The 24,451-nt window shown below is 40.0% G+C and overlaps 1 protein-coding gene across 1 annotated transcript in view; it reads left to right on the forward strand.

Annotated features, from left to right (window-relative positions):
* The first annotated feature begins 6,373 nt into the window (after nucleotides 1–6,373).
* The window catches only part of pomgnt2 (protein O-linked mannose N-acetylglucosaminyltransferase 2 (beta 1,4-)), a 34,295-nt gene continuing 16,217 nt past the window's right edge, over nucleotides 6,374–24,451 (forward strand). The window contains exon 1 of the mRNA XM_084943630.1: nucleotides 6,374–6,718. The gene's annotated coding sequence lies outside the window, so the exon portion shown is untranslated. The remainder of the gene's footprint in view (nucleotides 6,719–24,451) is intronic.

A 24,451-nucleotide genomic window follows, 5' to 3' on the forward strand; every position in this document is an offset into this window, starting at 1 on the left:
TGTCACACCGTCACACTTATCATAGAATTGCTTTAAGCATTATACACAAGGTATAAAACGTATTTCCTTTCTTGAATAGATATGGATCACGATTAACTACAAAACCATTAAAAAAAATTAAAATGCAATAACAAGGTAGCATTTTTTTTCATGGAACCTACAATATAGACACTAATTGTTTTTGATCGCTTTTGTTATTATTGCTAATTGACACTAATAAGGTTGTAGTCATTTGGACAGGCATCAGCAAATTGTATATATTCACAATCTAGCAGACTGAATACAGGTTCTTTCGAGGAGTACTTGAAGGTAGCATATCAGCATCATCAACCGCATTCAACTCTGACGTCAAACGGTCTTGATTGGAAAAGGTTGCTGAACAACACAAATATTGTAGACAAATACTGCAGCAACAACAAAAATAACGATAATGTTAATAATAATAATAATAATAATAATAATGACACATTTCCCTGAAAGTTCAAAAACCGTATACTATGAGATAGCAGGAAGTACTTTACTTCTTCCTTGATTTTTAAAAAAGATAAATGTCAAAAGTGATAATCAACCTGAAATAATTGGGTTCCATACTTCAAGACTTTAACACAAACCTTATTTTCGGACATATTCCCTGTCTCTGTTGTTTGGTCTTTGCAGTAAAAGGTGTGCACTGACACCTAGTGTCAGACAATCAGATCTATGTTTAGGCCTTTACTCCGCATCCTTTCTCTTCTCTTATTAGGGCCCGAGCACTGAAAGTGCGAAGGCCCTATTGTATCTGCTCTGTTTATTATTATTATTATTATTATTATTATTATTATTCATTGAAATGAATTGCCTTTTTGAGGGCTTTAACATGCTCAAAAACTCATGAAATTTTGCACACATGCCAGGTCTGGTGAAAAATTTTGTATTTTAATGGTTTTACATATGAGCACTGGGAAATGGCTCTAGAGCGCCACCTATGCCTTGTTAAATGCAGCCCTACGACCACATCGTTTGAGCTACATGTATGAAATCTGGCACACATGTGTATCATGCCAAGACGAACAAAAAAGTCAGTGGGCCCATTGACGCAAACCCAACAGGAAGTCCGCAATTTGGAAGTGAAGGTGACATTTTGGCTCTAATTTTGCCATTTCCATGCCTCGAACTTTTTCGAACTCCTCCTTGGGATTTGGTCGTATAAGCTTCATCTTTGGTCAGTGTCAACTACACACCTGGGCCATGTTAAATTGCGGAGCTTTTGAGTTTTCGTGATACGGTGAGGCCGTGGCGCCACGGCGAATTTCGATGACTCGCCATGAAAATCTTATTGCCTCTCATTCTGTCATACATTGTCCGATCTGGACCAAAGAGCACACATATGATAAGGCTCCACCCCTGAACAAATTTCAACTACCATATTTGACATCAGCGACAGCGCCACCTAGTGGGAACAGGAAATTCATGTTTTACACTTTGGGGTACAGTATTGTGATGGGTGACATCTGCAGCCTCAAATTTCTCCAGGAAAGCCTTAAGGAGTTGGTCTTGGGTTACAGTGAAAACTGTGACTTTTCGCGAAAGGGTGTGACCCAAGCAGCATGGCGAACTTTGATGTCACGCCATGAAGAACCATGAAGAACTTTGATGTCACGCCATGAAGAAACAAATTAGTATAACTCAATGAAATCCAGTCTGATCAGTACAAGACTTTACAGGCATGATGTCAGTCCCGCCCTGAACAGATTGATGTGCCCATTGTCAGGAATACGCAGAGCGCCACCTAGTGGCAACAGGAAATGTCATGTCTTTCATTTCGCTGTACTGATTTTCACAGGTTCATCGTGGCCACCTCAAAAGCGGTGAATATCACCATCAGTCCTTCATGATGCTTCAGTGCGAAAATTGTGACTTTAAACTGAACGGCGCACCCTGGTGGCAATGCGGTTCACCATGAAAAATGAAGTGGCTTTTGAGGGGCTTGGAAAGTGTAAAAAGTCTTGAAATTTGGCCCACAGCTTCAAAGTGATGAAGGCTTTCATGTTATGTGATCACTTTCCTTGAATAGCGCAAATTGGCTCAACAGCGCCCCCTACAAAATTTCAAATCATCAGCCCTTGCTCTGTGTTTTATTTATCAGTCTGAAACCTGGTAAGCTTATAGGAGATACCAAGATGTACAAAAAAGTCTCTTGGAGCAATATCCCAAATCCAACAGGAAGTCAGCCATTTTAAAATGAATGTGTCATTTTGGCGACATTTTCCCCTCTTTTCAGGCACCGTACTTTGACGAACTCCTCCAAGGATTTTCCTCAGATTGACACGATCTCCAGTGTGTGGAATCTAAAGACCTTTGTGATGTTAAATTGCGAAGCTTTTTACGTTCAGGGAAACGGGGTGGTCATGGCGGCACGTGGTTTCAATCACTCGCCAAAAAGCAGTAATCTTCTGTCACTCAAAAACACAATGTCCAATCTCTCCCAAAGGTCGCAGGCATGATGAGACTCGAGCTCGGAAATGTTTGTTATGCCATTTCTCATTAATGGTTAGAGCGCCACCTAGTGGGACGACTATAATCATGATTGAATGAGATGAATTGTTAGCTGGTGGTTAAATGCATGAATTCCATCAATGTGACATCAGATCGGACGTGCTGGTTTTAGGTGTTGGGCGTAGCTCGATGCAATGGGGTGCGAGGGCCCTCATAACGCTGCTTGCAGCTTTAATTCAGCATTTCTATTAGTTGAAAATTGTGATCTTTAAACCTTTTCTCTCTATTTTTGCTCTATCACACAGTGTACCTATACCTGATCTGCCAGTAAGGCATGTTACCTGGCTCAATGATTCACTGAACATCCAGCTTTCCCTCACAGGTGCTTAGTGACTTTCATTATTCAGTTGCAGCTTTTATTTTTTGCTCGCTCAGTCAGAAGTATTCCACTCAAAGAAGGTGCATTTTCCATGTTGAAATGTGTGCAGTGAAAAATAACAAAATCAAAAGACATACATATAAATTCATAACAAATGTAAGACATTCAGAGTTTATGTGCAACAAGATAAAGTTGAGTAATTCATATCCCATTGTGTTGTGCTCTATGGTAGCTACATAAATGCTGAGCAAATACAGCAGAGCTAAATTTAACATATAAATTATTCAGTTTTGCTCCTCCAGCTCATAGGCCTATTTCCTCTTTGTCATACCGAATTCTTGCACAAACTCACAAAGCAGACTCAAAAATAGTTGGAAAGTTCAAAGTGTTTATTTACACTTAAGTAAAGAGCTCTGCAACAGGAGCAGTGGCTACCAGATTTATCATTTGAATCCATAAATTGCCAGTTTGTGTGACAGGCAGCAGCTTTTGACAGTTTAGCATACATACATATAGTTAGTATTTGGATCTGGGAATACCAGGTGCTGTAAGCTTTTCCTATTTTTCACTGCTCCTGATGTCTAGAAAAAGAGCACTGAAAATTAAGGCAGTGACCCATTAAAGTGTACACATTTAATGCATCCATTTTGTATAACCTGTTAGTAATGTCCAAAAGCCATTTATGTCTAGTTGGGACAGTTTAGTGTCTGTTTTGATATTAGTTTTTTGATCAGACAAGAGAAACATCCGAGCAATCAGGTTAGGGCCAGTGATTAGGTATACAGCCAGGGTTGGGGTTAAGGTTAGGGTTTTAGAAGGTTGGAGTTCTGAGAGACAGAGACAGCACAGCTAGGTTAACCCTTCAAATCCATAAATTCCCAGTTTGTGAGCCCAAAGAGTATATATTTTTAATATTAGTTTTTTGGTAAAACAAAGCAATACCTCTAACCAATAGGATTAGGGCCAGGGGTTGGGTTACTCCAATGGTTACGGTTACAGCCAAGGATGGGGTTAGGGCTTTAGAATATTGGGTAGGGTTGGGGTTTGAGTGAGAGTTCATATGCCCAGGTTCACCCTTTGAATCCATAAATTCTTACTTTGTGATCAAAGCAACAGTGTACTGCCATAACACACTGAGCATGTGCCAGTTTAATCTCATTCTGGAAGCTAAGCAGGTACAAGACCAAATATCTCTTGTTGGAGCAGTTTGTTGTTGTGTTTAGGGCTAGGTTTTGGCCAGAGAAGAGAAAGTGCCAATTGATGGCGACAGGGCCAGGGTCAGGGTTGATTGAAATTACCAAACTACAGAGGAATTTAGGAGACGTCCCAAAAATAAAAGTTGAAACAATCTGCTTGACTGACATGCATGACTGACAATGTTGTGGCATACTCTGAATGAGACGACAGATGGTTTACTGTGGGATTTCCTCATTGACCTGTCTCCCCAATGTGATGTTTGTGTAGGGTATGTTTGGTCAGAGGGTTCCTTTGTTTGTGCGCATGCGCTATCCAGCATGCTGCCTGCTGTAACCCATAATTTCCTTCGGGATTAATAAAGTATTTCCGATTCTGATTCTGATCTGTTCCAGGGCATGACTGAGCATCTGGACAGTCTGAGGGGCAACCTGGCAGTGTCCTATGGACCAAAACATAAAGTCCCAGAGGTGTTCTATTGGATTACATCAGGTGAGCATGGAGGGCAGTCAATGGTATAAAATCCTTCACCCTCTAGGAACTGCCTGCACACTCTCATCCCATATGCCTCCCTCAACCATCACAGACCCAACAAGACAGCTTAAAGTTCTGACTTGTCTTCCTTTCACATCTGTCACATGAAGAAGGATTTCATGTTAGTATGTGTGAGTATGTGTGAAAATACACAGCACCAGTGGGCAATCTGACAATTCTGGTATTTTATGAAAATGCCAACTGGGCTCTACAGTGCTGAGCAGTGAGCACAGGGCCCACTAAGAAAGGTCATTTTGTAGGGCAGTTTTCATCCTGAAACAAATCTCAGTGGGTTCCATCCGTACAACCATTACTGTTTTAGTGGTTATCTCAGTGTTGCAACTGTTGTTAACATTATTAATACCAAAGAGGCTGAAACTGATTAACAACCCTGTCTGCTACTTAACCGAGCAGATTAATACCCCAGTTTAACTGACCTGATAATATACTGTGATGAATAAGCGTTCCTTTATTATGTTTATTTATTCATGTATTTATTTATTTATTTAGTTAATTAGTTAGTTAATAAGTTAGCCAGTTAGTTGAGCAGTGTCTATAACAAGGAGCACTAAAGTAATTCTGGAAGCTATTTGTCATCCTTTAATTTGTCATAACCTGTTGGTTTTCAGGATTATCAGTCACTTTCATGTTCCCTTATGCTTTGGTTATGACAGAGCTGCGTTTGTATTTATAAAGAGATTATGAATAGATGAAGTAACAACAGAAACAATCCTCTTGCTTGCTTTTCTTTTTTCAAACTCAAGATGGGAGTGTTGCTTTATGTTTGTCTTCCCATCACACGCCAGTGCACTTCCCACTAGCGATGATCCAAATAATGCAAGGTTCCTACAATAGATTAATAATAACAGATTAAATATTAGGCAAAATTGTCAGTACATACCTTGTCATCTGCCAAATGACCCATTCTGGGATTGGGACCCAGTTGCATTTACCATTTCAATTGTCTTGTACCATATGTAACATTTAATTTCACATGTTTGTTTTCTGTATCAGTTCAAATCTTGTCCAACAAAGCAGAGCTGCAACTATTCATAAAATGAATGCTGGATTATTTTCTTTCTTTTTTTTTTACTGCATCAGTTTCATCACGATTGGACTTTTCAATCAGTTTATTATGTCTTAATATATTTCACATTGATCAGATTTGCTCTGACCTTTCCTAAAGGCACTCACGGGCAGATGGCTGAGTGTAAACGGAGTCATGTGTGGACATATTTTACCTCCACAAACAGCCAAGACGCAGTTTGCGATACATGTGGCAAGACAGTGAGGTGTTGTGGCAACATCACTAACCTCGTCAAACACCTCAGAGTAAATCATATCACAGAATATGATGAGCTTATGTTGAGGCGAACTGAAGAGGAGGAGAGGGACAGGTGCTGCTAGGGTGAGACAGGCGTCTCCTGCGGAGTCCTTTAGTGCTGCAGGCAGGCAACATGCTCAAATAGCGCACAACTTCAGGTTTTTTATTTCTATATGATTATTCTGCATCATTAAGCAATAAGAACAAGTAGTCTGATGTCCTGTAATCATTATGAAGCTATATTATTATATTATTATTACTATTACATAATGCAATTCTATATTGTATTATGAAATACAATTAAACATTAAGTTTTTGTACAGAGTATCGGTATCGGATCAATATCATCGATACCACACTGAATTTTACTTGGTATCGGATCGGAAAGGAAATCAGTGGTATCGCACATCACTACTAGGTAGTTACACACAGGAGCGTTTGTGAGAGAGCTCGTGTCATCGCGAGATCTGAGCGCGGGATTCCCCTCGGCGGTAGGTGGAGACTGGACACAGCAGAGTGGAGTCGGTATTCAGGCAGATGATCTCTCTGGTTCTGCTTTTGTGAGCGCTAGGCTAGCTTGTAAACAAGAGCAAAACCCCCCGGCCGAGTCTCGGAGAAATTTCATGACTGAACACGCGGGTGTTTTTTTGGTTACTCACAGCTGCCGTGTACGCCGGTATGCTTTTCTTTCCGTTTCCACTACACGTCTTTGCTTTCGACTCTGCAACATACTGAGACGCTGATGCTTCCCAAATGAGCTAACCTCTCAACTGTCTTGAAAGACAAAATCAACATTTTCACTTAGACCTAAGGTAAGAGTTGCAGTTCAGGTAAAGCTTTTTGCTTTGCTGGGACACAGTTCTGTTCTTGTGAAATTCCTTCAGCTTCACTGTCACCGGGCTTTGCCTTTGCAGGTGTTGGTAAATATCACAGGGGGAAACGTGTCCAGCGGCTACCAGCTCACGTATAGATGTGTTTGTATAAAGTAGTACATAACCTAACCTGAAAAATACATTCATGCATGTAGCTACGATTATTATTAAGATTTTTTTTTTAGCGGTTATTTATTATATTTAATGATAAATTTGATAAATGTAAAATGTATGTTATAAAATAAGAGATCTATTTCCAAGAACCATATAGCAAATTTAGACACATAGCCAAATCATATAGCACCACAATATATCTGGAGATAAATAAATATTACATGTTAAAAGGTAACAGAATGTAGATTCATAGTTTTGTACATCTAAGAGGTGCTGTGTACAGTGTTTAAATTCAGTCTAAGAACAAAGGTAAGCAGGCACTATTTGCAATCGAGCCTTGGTACAGTGCTGCTCTCTTCGATTTGCGAGGTAGGATCACCCCACTTTTTCATATAAGGTCCAATGGTGAGTAAGACAGTAATCACCTGTGATAAACTGTAATGCACTGTGATCCACAGAATCAAGAGGATTCAAGGTGGACCTAGAAGGTTAATCAAGCAAAAATTGTGGATTGCACAATATTCTAGTGTGCAATTCTAGTGCATGAGCCTGCAACTTGTTGATTTAAATCAAGATTTGTTTCTACATACATAACCAACCTTTGTCATCAATAAATTTTGTCAGTTAAATCACGTTACTACGGGGCCCCTCAATGGTATGTTCCATCGTTATGCCAGTTTATGTTTATGTAAATTACATGCAGCTGCAGGATAGGAATGCGAAAATGTTAAAATATGCTGACGACATAGCTGTTGTGGATCTCTTTTGTAGCGACTCTAACTGTTTTGCTCAGGAATGTAGGTTGGAATAATGGTATAACTCTCATTGGTTGTTGATTAATTTTGGCAATGTGAAAGAGCTTGTCTTGAATTACACAGGCTCCATAAAAGGTCTTTCACTCTCTGGTCAGTCTGTGGAAGTCTGGGAACATATATTAATGTAAAGATGAATTTTTATATCTCCAAAAGTTGATTCTGTTCATCTGGATGTAGCGTTTTGTGGGAGAAACGTTTCGTTACTCATCCAAGTGACTTCTTCAGTCTCAGAGACTCTTCAGTCTCAGAGACTCTTCAGTCTCAGAGACTCTTCAGTCTCCAGTCGGCATGGATTACCTGCCTTGTTTAAGAATTTGATTCAATGTCATTCACACATCGTCACACCACAGCCACTCTTGTTTTGAAGAAGAAGAACAGATGCTCATTAGCTAGCTTTTGACCAAGAATGGTGACTTCAAGTGCTGCTGAAACAAAGTTAAAATCAGTTGTTTGTTTACAGCAACAATCTGTTTTTAAGGCAGTCGGTTGAAGAAAAGAATCAAAGGGCTTGAACTCGACCATCCAGAATCAGACAGCAGCAGTCCACGGACCGTGGGAGAGCATATACACAAACCTTCCCCAGCAGGCTATATGATAAAGCACTTAACAGAAAAGTGCAAAAGACATGAGAGCAGCTGTAGCCACTTGTACAATAGCATGAAGCTTCACCCTTTTTCAGGCTTAGTATAGTAGAACAGCTGGGTTATTTGTGTTTGTGTTTTTTTTTCATGACCTTCATTGTTTGATCTGTCAGACCCAATTGCACCCACCCAAAAAATTTCTTTTTTTTTCTTTTAACCACCAACCGCCACTGTTTGTGTGATAAGAAAGTTATATTTCAAAAGCAAACTGTAGATTAAACCACAGAATACAAGCAAGGTATTTTCGAACTGTAATTGTAAGAGTCAGCAGCACTTGACTCAAGTCAGTGATTATCTAAGGCAAACATCATTCATATGCATCCATAGCTGTGTTTTCCTTTGAGAAAGGGAGGATTAATCCCACACATCCCCTTTTGTCATATTCATTTATCAGCTGATTGATAATAATAAGTACTGTCAAAAATAAGAATAACTATCAGTCTGATCATGGTCCTTTGGTGTGCAGCTTTGTAACCTAGCACTCTGAGCAAATGGAAACCGGCTTGCCGTTGCCTTTATATTGGTTCACAAGAGGTGTTCACAGTAATGACACTGGAGCTGTGAAAATAAAAATACCACAGTGAAGCTTTTGTGGTATTCATGGTCTAAACTCACAGACAAGATGTTATTTCATATTTCTGGAGTTTCCAATATTCTTTTTGCATGTTTTCTGAATCAGACATTAATCCAAACAGACTGAAATCCTAGTCAGAATTCATGTTTGTTTTAACACCAGAACCGCAAAGGTAGTCATTTTCAAAATGCTGCACATCTGCAAACCTTCGTTCCTTCAATTTATCCATCTGTTTTCTTTTGAAAAGCAATGTTCCATAAGCAAGATAGAGGGTAAGTGGGAAGCTACTCACATTAAAAGCAGTGCAAAAAGCATAAAAAATGTTTGGACCAATCTCTAAAATATCCAAATGTAGCCTTTCTAAATTACGAAAATGATGAATGAATTTTCACATTATTTTCCAAACAGCTTTTTAATCCAGGTATGAGCTTGTGCCTTTATGTCTCCAACTTTCTCAATAATTCACTGTAATATGTTGTATTAAGATTCTGTAGATCAGTATTCTGGCATTTCTTTTAACAGTGGAAATAAGTGATATTTATGCATTTCCATATCCCCTAAGTGCTGAGCAAAATTGACTCTCATTACTTTTTACAGCAACTCTGGTGCACACAGTATGGGTTCAGTTCAGTTTGTGGGAAAGCAGATTATGCATTAGGCTAAGTCAGAAAACATACCACTGCAAAGGCAGACAAACGCCTCTGGAGAGAGATTTATACCATAAGAGGCCTCTTCAGGTGATCATAGCTTAAGAGGCTGGTGGTGGAGCTGATGTACATGTGCCTCAAATCATCAGTCCCATGAGTCAGATAAATGGAAGGCACCATTTTTGGCACAGTGACCCACAGTGTCAGTGAATATGGCACCAGAAGAGGCACATCCAGGCTTTTGTCATTTAGGCATGTTTTTTTTTTTTCATCCTTCATAAAAATCGTTTGAAATTGATGTTTCATTTTTGTTCTTTTTTTCTGCATGCTTTGGAGGGTGTAGCACTCTGCAGCCTTTGTTAGAAATTCATTATACATGTAACGAAAAATGCAATTAGAGAACACTTTAGGTATTACATGAAGCTTATTGAACTTTGGGTTTTAAGTGGGCTCAATGTTTTATTGTTTTAGTTTTTATTTGGATGAGCCACACATATATATTAATGGGTGGCCGAGTATATGTGCCAATTTATTGCTGAGCTGCTGAACTGCTGAACTTACTGAGCAAAATCTGATTGTTTTAAAGTTCAGTCACTGCTAACCAGCTAGTTGTGGCTCTTCTACACACACAAGTTTCCTGCCTGCTGGCCCAGTGGCCAGTTCACCATTATTGCAGTCCTTGATATTATTCAGCTGCTTCCCCAGAGAGCATGCTCCACTGACATACTCCAATCCCTCTGTCTTGGACTGAAGCTGGTACCTTCTGCTGTGAGCTAGAGTCCTGCACTAACCAGGACTTGCAGCTAATGAAGAAATGGTTCATCCGCTGCTACAGTGATGGAGTTGTAGTTAGACTCAGGAGAAGGTAGCTCTGCTGAGACTTACTTGGTTATTTAAATTTATAGGTTATTTATAGAAATTGATGGACTCTGATCACTCCATCACCCCAGATAGAGGTCTATAACTCTCTGGTAAACACTAGGGCTACACTTGAAATCAACGTTCTGTCAAAGAAGGTCAAGAACTCAGTTAGTTTGGTCCCATGTCAGCAAAGTAGAACAGTGAGCCAGCAGAAGCTGTATTTTATAATGCTCTGATTATGTTAGCGTAGGAGGTACAATTCCTGTACTGTCTCCTAACCAGCTCATATTCAGAGCAGTTGACCCATATAATGGTGTGTTGATTATAAGCTCAAGAATACCCACTACAGCTGGGAAGTACCTGTGGGTGGTTTTGGCCTTTTGGCTTCAGAAGACTGTAACAAGCCATTTGTGGCAATTATACTGGGGCTGAAGCCAATGTGGGAGTACCTTATGATTCCTATTCAAAAATCATCTTTTTCTTTTCTTTCATTGAATAATTATGCTCCCATTCACTAAGTTCAGGCTCTCTAATTTGGGTGCTGTTGAGACAGTTTATAGAAGACTTTAATGTCTGACACTTGAATGAGTGACAGCTGGCTCATGTTTCTCTTACCAGCTCCTAAACCCTTGACATTGGACATTTGTTGCTGTGTTCATAGTAAAAGCGTGACACCCCAGAAACCATCATATAGTATTTTGTTACGTCTGGCTTGGTTCATAGTGCTTTCAGAGTGTGTAGGACAACACAAACATATGTTACTTGGAAGGCTTTGACTCCAAATGGAAGAAACTCTGAGTCTGATCTTCTAACAGGCTCCAATGCGAAGCCTGTTGCTAGTATAGGTATGACCAACCGGTGCTTTATCAGAAGTGTCTCCTAAAATTATTTCTCTGTTTTACACCAGAAGTTATGTATAGTATAAAGACTAGGTTGGTTGGTCTGAAGCTTGTTTCTGGGAATCATCCAGGACTGTCTTCCATTTAGTTCCTCACTAGGCTCTATCGCATATGACCACTGCAGGCTGCCAGGTTTTCAAACACTCATTGCATTTTTAAATGCAGTTTAGGCTGTAGTTTAAAGAAATCCTTCTTTGTTTGGGTTTCAGAGCAATACAGAAGTTAGTGAAACCTCTGATTGTCTCAGAGTGGCTATGAATTATGCATGGAGATCCTGTGAAAAAGCTTTTAAGTTCCTAAGATTTGGGTTTCTAACTGACCTGATATTTGTTTTGCCCTACCTAAAGTGTCAGGGACAAGAAGTATACATTTGCCAGAGCCTTCATTAAGAACAGAAGGAAAATATCTATTTAGAATTAAGTGTAAAGGTGGTACTAAATTGTGGTTATCTATTATTTATTTTATTTTTGCCTCTGAAACCACCGACATCCCTTTGTGCTTGGAATGCTGCCCATGTGACCCTGTTAAGTGACTGTAAGTACATATATGAATGGATGGATTATATTGTTTGGAGGACTAGTGAGTCTTTTCATGTATGTTTATTTCTTTCAGGATTAATTGACTGTAAAGGGATTTTAAAGCTCAGTTCTAGCACTAGTTTCTAAAGGTATTTTTAGTATGCTTAGCTACAGCAGAGAATATAAATTCTTGACTAGTTAATGGCATCTCCTGCCATTTTTTTTCCAGAAATGAAACTGTGAGGAAATCTCTCAAACTGCTAAGACTTATTGCTGTTACAGAGAAGTGAAAAAAAAATAGACTTCAGATTAAGATCAATGACTCAGACAAAGGAACAATTTAATGGTAGATGACAAACAAAGCAGCAATTTAGAAGTAGATAAATGATGTTGGAGTAGTTTATAGTCAGATTTTCTTGTGGGAACTTTAACTTCAGTTGTGCAGAACTGGCAGCAGATGTCTTCAGACTGAAATCATACCTTTACTTTTTCATCCTGACACAGATTTTGTTATTGTCTGCATCATCATTGCTGCACACAGGCGTGATAATGTTAATGCTAACAACTAAGGACTAATATGTCACTATTTGCAGACAATTCTAATTCAAGTGAAAATGGACATACCCTTTAACAGTAGTTTAACACCAAAGGATGCTCAAGATTTTCTTCCCCTGCCACCATGCCCTCCACAAATTTGTATGGAAGAAAATCCTTCTAAATTTACAGGACTCCCAAGTCTCCAAAACGGATAGGATCAGCAACTTGAGATCTTGTTCACTGGCAGATATCCTTAAGTGTTCATCCAGCTTTTTTTTTTTTTTTTCCTGTTCTATTTCGGTCCCTTCTCTGGAATATTGCCTGTTGTCCTGAGGCAGCGCTGAAGTGCTGTGCTGCAGTGTTTTCAGAGGTTGTCCTTCTCACTTTGTTCCTTTTTTGTCTGTCTGTCACTTACTCACACACATTCTGCAGATTGTCCACGCCAGCCTCTGCATCGCCTGTATCCCTGGGGGAGAAGAGACAGCACAAAAGCCTTGATGTTATATCTGCTATATTGCAGAAGGCACAGTGGGTCACTGTTAGCAAATGATATAGGGAAGCAAGAAAATGTTGTTAAAGAGCTGGCTATCAAACAGTCAAGTAATCTGTCTCAGTTTGATCTAGGCAAGTGGGTAGACATGAGATGTGTCAAACACAGACCTGGAAGATTTTCTGACATGCTACCAGCTGTGATGAAGCAGCCGGCTGATTTTGTACCTCCGTGCTGGATGGCATGGCAGTGCATTTATGTAACCCAACAAAGTGTGTATAACTGTCTGTCCAAATGTATTTGAGAAAGACATGCAAAATGAGAGAAAGACTATGTTACTTGTCTTTGTATAGCCAGATAACGACTACTGGGCCGTTAATTCTCTTTGGTGCCACACTGAGCTCCAGGCAGCTTGATCCAATCTGACAGGCCACATTTAGTTCAGGAATAAAGATGACAACACATAAGGACACATCATCACAGCCAGAAGAGCTCAGCAATCAAGTGGCCAAAGGGAACTAAAAACAGGTACAGGGGAGAAAAGAAAGGACTCTAGTGATACAGTGTCTGTTTTTCTTTTTTTCAATCTGTTTTTGAAAGAGGCAGGGGTTGGCTCTCTGAGGTGATTTTCAAAGTAGATAAAGATATGGAAAAAGAGAGATGGTTACCTCTAAAAGGGAAGGGATGGTGAGCTATGAGGAATGATAAACAGCTGGGACCAGCTGAACAGCTACAGTGCACAGGCTACTTCTGCCACTCCTCCCTGAGACTTCACGGCTTTCCAGGATCCCCATTAAAACGCTAAATACTGCCCCGTGTTACCTTCCACATCATCAGGGTGCTTACCATCTCCAGAGTAACCCAGTAACACTGGTGTTAGCATGGAGAGAGCAGTGATTGATAGTTCAAAGAAAGAGGTGAATTGACCTGTAACAAGAAGAACGAAATGTTCAAGGATCATTCTATGTGCTCCTGAGTCCATAGGAAAACTACACTTGAGAAAGCTGGTATATAGTTATTTACAAAAGCTCATCACATTGTCCACCAAAGCTTCTATTATACTTTGTTATTACTTTGTTATTATACTTTGGTTGGCCTTCAGCTTCCAATGGCAATCCCTGTTCACCTCTGCAACCTCAGTCAAGTGACCGTACACTTTCTGGCTGTAGAACCTGCAGTACTCTGCTTTGAGGCAGATCTTGAGATTAGATTTCTATTGCCAGCAAAAATTTAAAACACCAGAGATGGAGTCTGGAAGACTGCCACAACAGAAACTTGACCAGGCTTCCCCACCAGGGAAGTACTAGATAGTAGCCTGATGATGTGGTTCTGTTGGCTTCATCGGATGATGTCCTCCAGCTCGCACTGGAACGGTTTGCAGCTGAGTGTGAAGCGTTGGGAATAAGAATCAGCACCTCCAAATCTGAGGCCGTGGTCCTCAGCGGGAAAAGGGTGGCGTGCCCACTATGGGTCAGGGACGAAGGGTGTGGGAGATTGACAGACGGATTGGTACTGTGGATGCTGTACCGGTCCGTCGTGATGAAGAGAGAGCTGAGTGTGAGGCTCTCAATTTACCGGTCAATCTACATCCCTACCCTCACCTATGGTCACAAGCTGTGGGTAGTGACTGAAAAAACGATATTGTGGATACAAGCGGCGGAAATGAGCTTTCTCTGAAGGGTGGCTGGCTTCTCCCTTAGAGAACGGGTGAGAAGTTCGGCCATTTGGGAGGGGCTCAGAGTAGAGCTGCTGCTCCTCCACATCGAAAGAAGCCAGATAAGCGGAGGAAGATGGATGGATGGCATTGTCTAGTAGTTAATGAGACTGTCGTTGTCTTGAATGGAAGTATAATAGAGTATTTCAGCATTAGTTAGCCATTAAATAGTTCCCTTCCAAATTTATCAACATTTGATGATGCTGACCGTTCTTTGCTTTATCAACATTAGTACATACAGAGCTTACAGACAGATTTTCCCTCTTTTTTTGTACCACTGATCAATTCCCAGTCCAAGCTGGTCTAACGAAGTGCTCATGTCACAACTTCTAGAAAATCACAGGGAATTATGATTTAATGAATGAAAACTGAATGAAAACTGCTCACCCGATGTGTGACACAAAAATCCTTTCCTGCTTTCACCTTTTCATAGTGGCTGGGTCATGTGTTTTGTTTTTTTCCATGTAATGTGTAGTGTGGTACATAGGGATGGGTACCGGTATCCGGTGCCATCATGGCACCGGTTCTGTCATAAACGGTAGTAACCAGACCGAAAAGCAGCGCACATTTCGGTGCTTTATTTCGGTGCTTTATTTCGGTGCTTTTTTTTTTCCTGAGCTGTGATACATTTTAGATTCTAGCCAATCATTTTACGTTTCCGAGGATAGTAGGCGGGTCCAGGTACGTACGTTCTTTTAGAGCAGAGCTACAGATTAAAAATGCCCAAGGCGAAGCGGTCAAAAGTCTGGCTGTACTTCACAGCAAAATATGCAAACTCAGCAGCCTGCAACAAGTGCTTTAAGCTGATACTGTGATACTGTCAAAGGAGGTAACACCTCAAATCCGATGAAACACCTGGCGACGCATAGCATTTTTTTTAAAAGCCGAGAAATGCGCCGTATTTGATAGCTTGCTGCGAGACCTCACACCGTGCACATCTACTGCGGGTGGGGTGCCTGTTATCGGACCTGGAGTTTGCAACATCCCCCAAAAACCCAAAGAGTAGAGTCCTGGCCCCTAGCCCTGCCAGTGTAGCAGAAATGATGATGGATGATGATGGCAGCAGCAGCCGTTCTTCTCTGCGTGAGTAGCTTAATGTTGTTCGTGTATAATTTACGTTGAGTAGGCTAACCGCGTTATTACATTAATGCATGTAAGGTGAACTAGCAAACACCGTCGTAGTTACATGCGGCTGTCTTCTTGTTTGATGGCAGATACTCCCTTCACCCTGGCCAAAAAGGCTAAAATGACCAAAGAAAAAGTGGAAAACAGTTAAACATGAGAGGTTTTTGGACAAAGTTTGTGTTTTTTCCATTGTTTAAGCGCTGCTTCCAGCCAAGAATGATACCATATATGCCCCATAGCTGCAGAAAAGGCTAACATTGTTATCTTTTTACAAAAAAAGAGGTTTTTGGACCAATTTTGTGTTCTCCATTCTTTAAGCACCGGTTTGAGCACCGTTTAAGCACCGGCACCTTTTCAAAAGTACCGGTTTGGCACCGGTATCGGATAAAACCTAAACGATACCCATCCCTAGTGGTACAATATATAAAGAACCAGACATCAGTGGTTTCTACATTGATGTGGATGCAGCACAGACTAAGCTGTAGATGTCTTATGAAAGCAGTACTGTTAAGTATTACTGATGATGCAATTATGTGGTGTCAGCCTGTAATGCTGCATCAAGCCAATAACAGGAAGGTTTTTTTTAATGCAAAGGAAAAGGTTATTGGCCTCACTGGTAGATTTGGTTGAATAATTTTCTTGTATCCATGTAACATAATTTATATTTCAAGCCTAAAATAAGCTGTTTAAACATTGTTTTGCAATTTAGACCAAAAATAGCTGTATTGTCCTTTGTTTTACTTGAAAACTAAGGCTATAAAACAAGCTGAAGCTATTTTCATGCATAGACCACTTTTGCTCCCAAATCATGTCTTCTTTGAAAAAGATATTTTCCACACTGCTTCATATACTGTATATATGCCATTTCATGCATACTTTAGGCAGCTTGACGAAAATTATTATACATGTAGGCACATTACCGCACGGTTTATTGGGCAGAGAAGTGCTGATGTACAAAAGGATTTTCTAACTAGTCTGGTAGCCTGTGCTGTGGTTCTTAGCTCAGCAATGTATGAGTGAGCCGCATTACTGTGCAGTGAAGTGTGCTCAGCCCTGCTTTTGAAATTTTATTTGGATATTAGGAAAATAAGCATCAAAACTAATGCAGAATTTCATCATAGTGAAATCAGCCTTTGACTACCCCAATCCTTGCATTTATTAAATCTGTTGTAAATATTTGGCTGCTAGAAAATGACAGTGTAAAGTCACATGCTGATGGAACTAGGCTAACAGGGGGCTCTGTTGTTACAGACTCACACAGCTGCTGTGTTTTTAAAAAGTAGCAGCTGCGTGCTCATTATTCAACTAGTTTTTAGTGCTTTTATCAGGTATGTCTTAACTAAGTTTTATTAGTCAATATTTTCACATTAATAATAAATCAAACGACTACAAGTAATGGTTGCTCATAGTGATGAACTCGCTAATTGTGTTTCTTCTCAGAGCTTTGTAGCCTGATTGGTTATGGTTTTAAAAAATGTCTGATATTTTTAATGACCTTACATCTATTTTTTTTTTCTTTAAACAGAACAGAGTCCTTGATGCTTAGACAGAAAAGTCTTTTTCCCTGAGAGGTATTTTTATTTTTCACATCTTCACACAAAAATAAAGGCAGCATGTCTGTGTGGTCAGTACTGATACCTGGGTTTGAACCTGGGCCAGCGTGGGGCCCTTCTCTGTCGAGATTGTATGTTCTTATTGTGACTTTTCTTTGGGAGCCTTGACTTGCACGGGCTTACAGCTAGAGCCATGGTGTCTGTCCATTAGTCCTACCACTAGACTAGATAGGTTAAATGCATAGAATTTATTTAGGATTGAGGACCACCTGAAGGGCCCTGGTGTTGGTGTAGATGGTTGATAATAATTATGTGCCTATTTTTACTGTCATGTGTTGCTGAGGAAACGCATGACAGTAAAAAAAAAAAAAAAGTAGATGTGAAGTGTTGGAGCGCTGAAGGGATGCAAAGATGCCTGATGATTCTACATCCTGTATGCAAAACTGATGCAGGCAAGGTTTTGTATACACCCATGACAGTGGATGTTAATGCAATTGGTGAGAAGTAATGGGGGGTTCTGAGGAGCAGGGGTCCTTTGATACTGTTGTATACAGTGATTGTAATTGAGAAGATAGAATAAATGAGTAAAGAATAAAGTGTAACATTTGGCAGCTTAAGAACCAAATCTTGAATTGAACTTATGGGCCCTTAATATGCTACAAATGATGGAGGATGCAATATTGCGCTTGCTGTTTTAAATCAGTATGAAGCCACACACTGTTTGCATTCCTCCATCAATTGATGGAGGAGATGATCCATACGACTCTGGATAGTGGAGAATGGCTGTGGATCATGTCTGGTCTCTTTCTAAAATAAGCACAACATATATTTTATTTGTTTTAAAATTCCTTAAGAATTAGTAAATACCTGCTATTATTTTGCTTGATGATGTTTCCCGCTTTCAAAGCCCCCACCCCCTCCCAATTACAGTTTTAATTATTAGTCAAAAGGAAGCGAGAGGTGATATTAGTCATGGATACGTGACTTTCACTCACGTGGAATGCAGCTGTACGGAGGGCAGCATATGCACATGAGCCTGAAGTTATGGACCATTTTGACGCATGTAAACATGAAATTGATTTGCATGCAGAATGCATCGATTTGTTTTTTGTTTTGTTTTGTTTTGTTTTTTAGTCATTTTCCCGCTTCAGCTGCAAAAGGCTTGGGGTATTGTCATCACCCTACCAGGGGGGGTGGGTGGGCAACATATGGACACCCATGTTTGTAGGAGTTTCAAATTGATACCATAAGTGCTATGGTCTACTAAAAATTTGGGAGTTCAAATCTCAGAGACCGGATTTAACCTTTTTCAATGCAGGCCACAGTAGCCAACAGCTTTCCTTTTAAGTTATGTATACAATTACCACATAATTTAAGTGTCAGAAGAGATTTGATATTGATCTTAATCTGAAATACTTCTGGTAAATTTCAACTGATAATTGGGAAAATAGGTTGAAAATTAACAAGTTAACGTTTTCGATACATGACATTCGCCATTACTTCTGTTGTTTCAGGATAAGGTCATAATCTCCTGGTGGTACCGAAAATGGTATCAATTATTTCCCTGGGTGTTGTTATCAAGTTTTCAATTCTACGGTTGTGAAAGCCCTGATGGAAAAACGTGTTACCAATCAGGTTATTGAAGGCTTTGCACCCAAAATCGAACAGAAACAAATATGATTAACAAATATAAAATGCAAAACTCGCAAAATTTCAAAATCTCTGGTAGCCCTTCGGGCAGGCACTCTTCAGTTTTTGGTAGCCCAAAAGAAATTTAAGTAGCCCGAATAAAAAAGAGCAATTTTTTTTATGTTTTGTTTCCTGTTTTGTTTCCTTTACAATATTATACTTTAATGTATAATATTGTAACAGAAACAAAAATGAATCAAAAAATTGTTAAAATACAAATCACAACAACTGTGTAAAAATGACAATCACCAACTCAAATACTTGGTTCTAATTGAACAGAAATTTCTATGAGCTTGCAAGAACTGTGTAGAACATGAATCAGTCTGTGTCAGACCCTGAATCTGAAATTTCCACTGAAGTCAAGGGTCGCTAAATTGCGACATATGGTCTCCTTAGCTGAACTGGAAAAAATTGTCCATGCATTTGTGTCATCGCGTTTAGATTATTGTAATTCCCTGTTTACCAGCTTGGATAAATCATCTCTTTCTCGCCTCCAAGCTATACAAAACGCAGCAGCCAGACTACTAACTCGCTCTAGCAAGCGAGCTCACATCACTCCTATTTTATGTTCTTTACATTGGCTCCCAATAGATTTTAGAATCCATTTTAAAATTATTGTTTTAACGTACAGAGCACTAAATGGCCAAGCCCCAGATTATTTATCCAAGCTTCTCACAAAATACACTACTGCTCGCCGTCTCCGCTCACAGACTCTGAGTTTGTTGGTTGCTCCCAGAACACGTCTGAAGACGAAAGGGGACAGAGCCTTTCAGTCTGTGGCACCAAGGCTGTGGAACAGTCTACCTCTACAACTACGTTTGGTTGACTCTGTGGAATCCTTTAAAAAACAGTTAAAAACTTTACTGTTTAAACAAGCTTTCTGTTGACCAATGCTTTTTACATTTTTATATTTTTAATTTACATTTAAACTCTATATTGTGTATATTGTGCATTTTGCTATTTATTGTACTGTTTATTTTAATCTCTGTGTGCAGCGCTTTGTGACTACCTGTCTATGAAAAGTGCTTAATAAATAAACTTTACTTACTTACTTACTAAGAGGCAAGTAGAACCAAGATCTAGGCCATTTGCTTTTTGAAGTTTGCAAAGACTGCTAAATTTAGCCAATGGTAGTTCACTCTTTGCAACATAGTACGCTGTTCTAAACAGATTTTTCAGGACTTCTTCTTGTGCTTGGTTTATTTTTAGTATGTTTTTTGCAATTGCTGTTTGTTCTGGGAAAGATATTGCAGATTGGGCAATAATGCATTTCTTGCATTTCTCATGGGATCTGATGGGGTCTTTCTTAAAATTACTGGTCCCAGTAACAAAGGCGCTTGTCGACTCAGAAATCGAATGAAACTCACAACACACCTGGCAGAACATTACGTTATTTAGCTTGTCATATTCCAGCTACAGAAATTATTTTGTCCATGAAACCAAAAAAGCTGCGCTTTCTTTTTGCCTCATAGTCTGATTTGTCATAACTTTTCCGTTTTGTGGTAGGTTTTTCTTTGGCTGCCCCTTCTTCACCCTGACCTGTCTTATTTGGCTGAGCAGAACTAAAATATCGTCCTAAATCCTGCTGCTTTTACACACGTACTTACATAACGGTCAGCGATTCTCTGCGCAATCAACCTCACGCGATCGGAAAGTGAAAGTGAAAGCAAAAAACAAGCGCAAATTCAAACGCGATTTCAATATGTCACATATTGACAGTGGCTCATCGATGCCAATGACATAATTACTACATTTTCGAAAGAATGCAAAAGCATTGACATATATTTTTCCTTCCTATGATAGCCTGACGGGCAGGGCTGAGATAGATTTTGGTAGCCCAACTGGAAAAATCGCTAGCCCCGGGACGTCGGGCAAGCGATTTTGCAAGCCCTGAAATGTATGTTTCGTATAACAAAGTAAAACAATATGTACTTAAACAATGTACTTAAAGTCTTCTTATGATTATGACAGCAGTAAAATTTCAAACTCTATCAATATCCAGAAAATGATCCAGATAATGAACCTCCACCATTCAAGCAACTTAAAGAAGTCCAGACGCTTTTCTTTCTAAGCTCCTTAGACGACCCTCCACCAAACTTGACATTTCGCACAATGCAATCAGAGTACCATTCTCCTAGCAACTGCCAAATCCAGACTCGTCCATCGGATTGCCCGATGGAGAAGTGTGATTCATAACTCCAGAGAACACATCTACAATGCTCTGAAGTCCAGTGGAGATGTGCTTTACACCACTGCAACTGATAATGTGCATTGTGACTGGATATGTAAGGCCACTGCTAGTGCTGGCATGCTCTACCATTCTGCGAATAAGATAAACTTTTCACTACAGGATAGATATTAAGGTTAGGGACAATGTTCCCTCTAATTTTTCATGTGTCTGAGCGAACGCACAAACTCCCTGAGCGGTCCCTTGGACCACTGTGAGCAACAGCAGACGTGTGCACTGTGGTCACGCCAGCATTGAATCCATCCAAGTTACATGGTTTATTAAAATCATCAAATCACAGCATTTACATTTATGTTAGACTACTTTTAATTAACTGCTTTAGCCCACTTACAATGAAAATTTAAAAAAAAAATCTTGTTCTTCACCTGTGTAGTATGTTAACACTATTGGAAGTAACAAATAACTTGAACTCCAATTTTGAAAACACAACTTTCTTTTTTTTTTTTTTTTTTTTTTTTAAAAAAAAAAAGCTCTGACTTGTATTATGAGTCTGAGTCTGTGGTCTGGAAGAGAGTCCTGTAACTCCCTGTTTGCAAAATACAGTATATAAAGACCAATGTTGGGCAATTAATTATATAGTTACTTCTTCAAAAAAAGTTACTGAGTTATGCAAACAACAAAGTTTTTTGCAGCTGTTTACCTAAAAATGCTGCCAAGGCGTTTTTTAAAATAAACATTTCAAACTATCTACAGAACAATCAGCTGTTCTGCATCAAATTTGATGCCACACAAATTATTTGTGCCACTCCAAAAAATAATTTCTGTCCACTATGAGATAAAGGAGAACATCAACCTGATACCTGCAGGCCTGACAGCAGGAGATGTATCACTCCTGTAACACCTGTAACATTCAGCAGTCGCCTCATTGTTCTGACACACACAACAAAACTATTGACTATTGTTCGCTCGCTCTGCGGTAGAGTATCACTTCCTGTTCCTGCTCAAACACAGTGGTGTTTCTGAGTAGCTTATTTGCTTAGCAATTTAATTAACAACATTTAAATACATTCTTCTTTCATAGTATAATCTTCACGTGCTTCATCCGAAGCACACTTTCTGTGTACTCACTACCTAATTTATAGCCAAAGTATTCACTCACTGTCTCTGTACTTTTTCGCTAGCTTAACTTAGCTCGTAGCCGACTCGTTAGCACCATGGCTACTTCACCTGTCCCTCCTGCACTTTCTTGCTCATTGTGTCAGATGTTTAGTTACTCCTCGGCCTCCTTTAGCAGTAATGATATCTGTAACAAATGTAGCATATTTGCAGCTCTGGAGGCCAGGATTACTGAATTGGAGACTCGGCTTCGCACCCTTCATTCACCCGTAGCTAGCCAGGCCCCTGTAGCTGGTGCAGCCGAAGATAGCGTAGGCCCCGCTAGCTGTTCCCCGGCAGACCCCAAGCAGCTGGGGAAAGAGGGCGGCTGGGTCACGGTGAGGAGGAAGCATAGTCCTAAACAGAAGCCCCAGGTACACCACCAACCCGTTCATGTGTCTAACCGTTTTTCCCCACTCGGTGACACACCCGCCGGGGGTCAAACTCTGGTAATTGGTGATTCTGTTCTCAGACATGTGAAGCTAGAGACACCGGCAACCATAGTCAATTGTCTTCCAGGGGCCAGAGCAGGCGACATTGAAGGAAATTTAAAACTGCTGGCTAAGGGTAAACGTAAATTCAGTAAAATCATAATTCACGTCGGCAGTAATGACACCCGGTTACGCCAATCGGAGGTCACTAAAATCAATATTGAATCGATGTGCAACTTTGCTAAAACAATGTCGGACTCTGTAGTTTTCTCTGGTCCCCTCCCCAATCAGACCAGGAGTGACATGTTTAGCCGCATGTTCTCCTTAAATTGCTGGCTGTCTGAGTGGTGTCCCAGAAACGATGTGGGCTTCATAGATAATTGGCAAACCTTCTGGAGGAAACCTGGTCTTGTTAGGAGAGACGGCATCCATCCCACTTTGGATGGAGCAGCTCTCATTTCTAGAAATATGGACAAATTTATTAAACCCCCCAAAATATGATTATCCAGAGTTGGGACCAGGAAGCAGAGTTGCAGTCTTACACGCCTCTCTGCAGCTTCTCTCCGCTAAACATCGCAAATCTCTCACATCTCAAAACCACTGTCACTCCTAAAACTCCCTCCCGTTTCTTAACAATAAATGCCATGTTTTGATTGGTCGACATGGTACATTTTTTGGCCAATGGGAAAATGTACCATGTGAGCAAACTGTCATCTTTGCTCACAGGCAGAGAGTGCTTTCGAGCGTTTTCCTTATGAAATGCAGTTTTTACCATTTCTTCCTGCAGTAAATATAAACAACGGTAGTATTCGGGAAGAAAAACAAACACTGCATATATTTTTTATCACAACTCTGGTTTTACGTGGCCTATCAACACAATTTAAAAACTGGTATAAAGTTCACACTTTTTTCGTCTATTGTTCTGTCTGTCCTGCTCACATCTCCAATGGTTGTACACGTTGTCATTAACGTGGCTTCACTCCACATCAGCCACGCCGCTTTGCTAGCTAAAACACCGGTGTCGGCACATAAGGACGCTGTCATAGCCTGTCAACGACGTTGATTAGCTGCGTATATACGTGAATGTGAATCACGTGATTGGCTGGACTATGGGATAAGGTGGCATCATTCTAATCCCATACTGGAGGAGCCAGTCACTTACTGACTAACACTGCAAAACAGAATTGTTAAAGTATTTACTTTAATTCCAATTCAGGTTAGAATTTTTTTTTTTGTGCGCAACGCAGATTTTTTCTGCGCAGAGACCGTGTCATCAGTGCACAATTGCGCACGCGCGCACCTTAGAGGGAACATTGGTTAGGGACATATTAAAAACTGCTTACATACTATTTAACCATGCTAAATATTATGCTAGTATGGAATTTCAGACACATTGAGGGTGTTGGGTGTCTTAAAGGATAGTTATTGTTGACCATAATATCCTATTAGAGTGATTAGAACATGCTGTAGGTATTACAGGTACTGTGCTGCAGTGGTTTGTATCATATCTATCTAATAGACTCCAATTTGTGCATGTAAATGGAGAGTCCTCTTCACACACTGAGGTTAATTATGGAGTTCCACAGGGTTCAGTGCTAGGACCAATTCTGTTTACATTATACATGCTTCCCCTAGGCAGTATCATTAGAAGACATAGCATACATTTTCACTGCTATGCAGATGACACCCAGCTTTATCTATCCATGAAGCCAGATAACACAC

This window comes from Perissodus microlepis, chromosome 11 (assembly GCF_051167445.1).
Source record: "Perissodus microlepis isolate ML-2025 ecotype Zambia chromosome 11, ASM5116744v1, whole genome shotgun sequence".
Lineage (NCBI taxonomy): Eukaryota > Metazoa > Chordata > Actinopteri > Cichliformes > Cichlidae > Perissodus > Perissodus microlepis.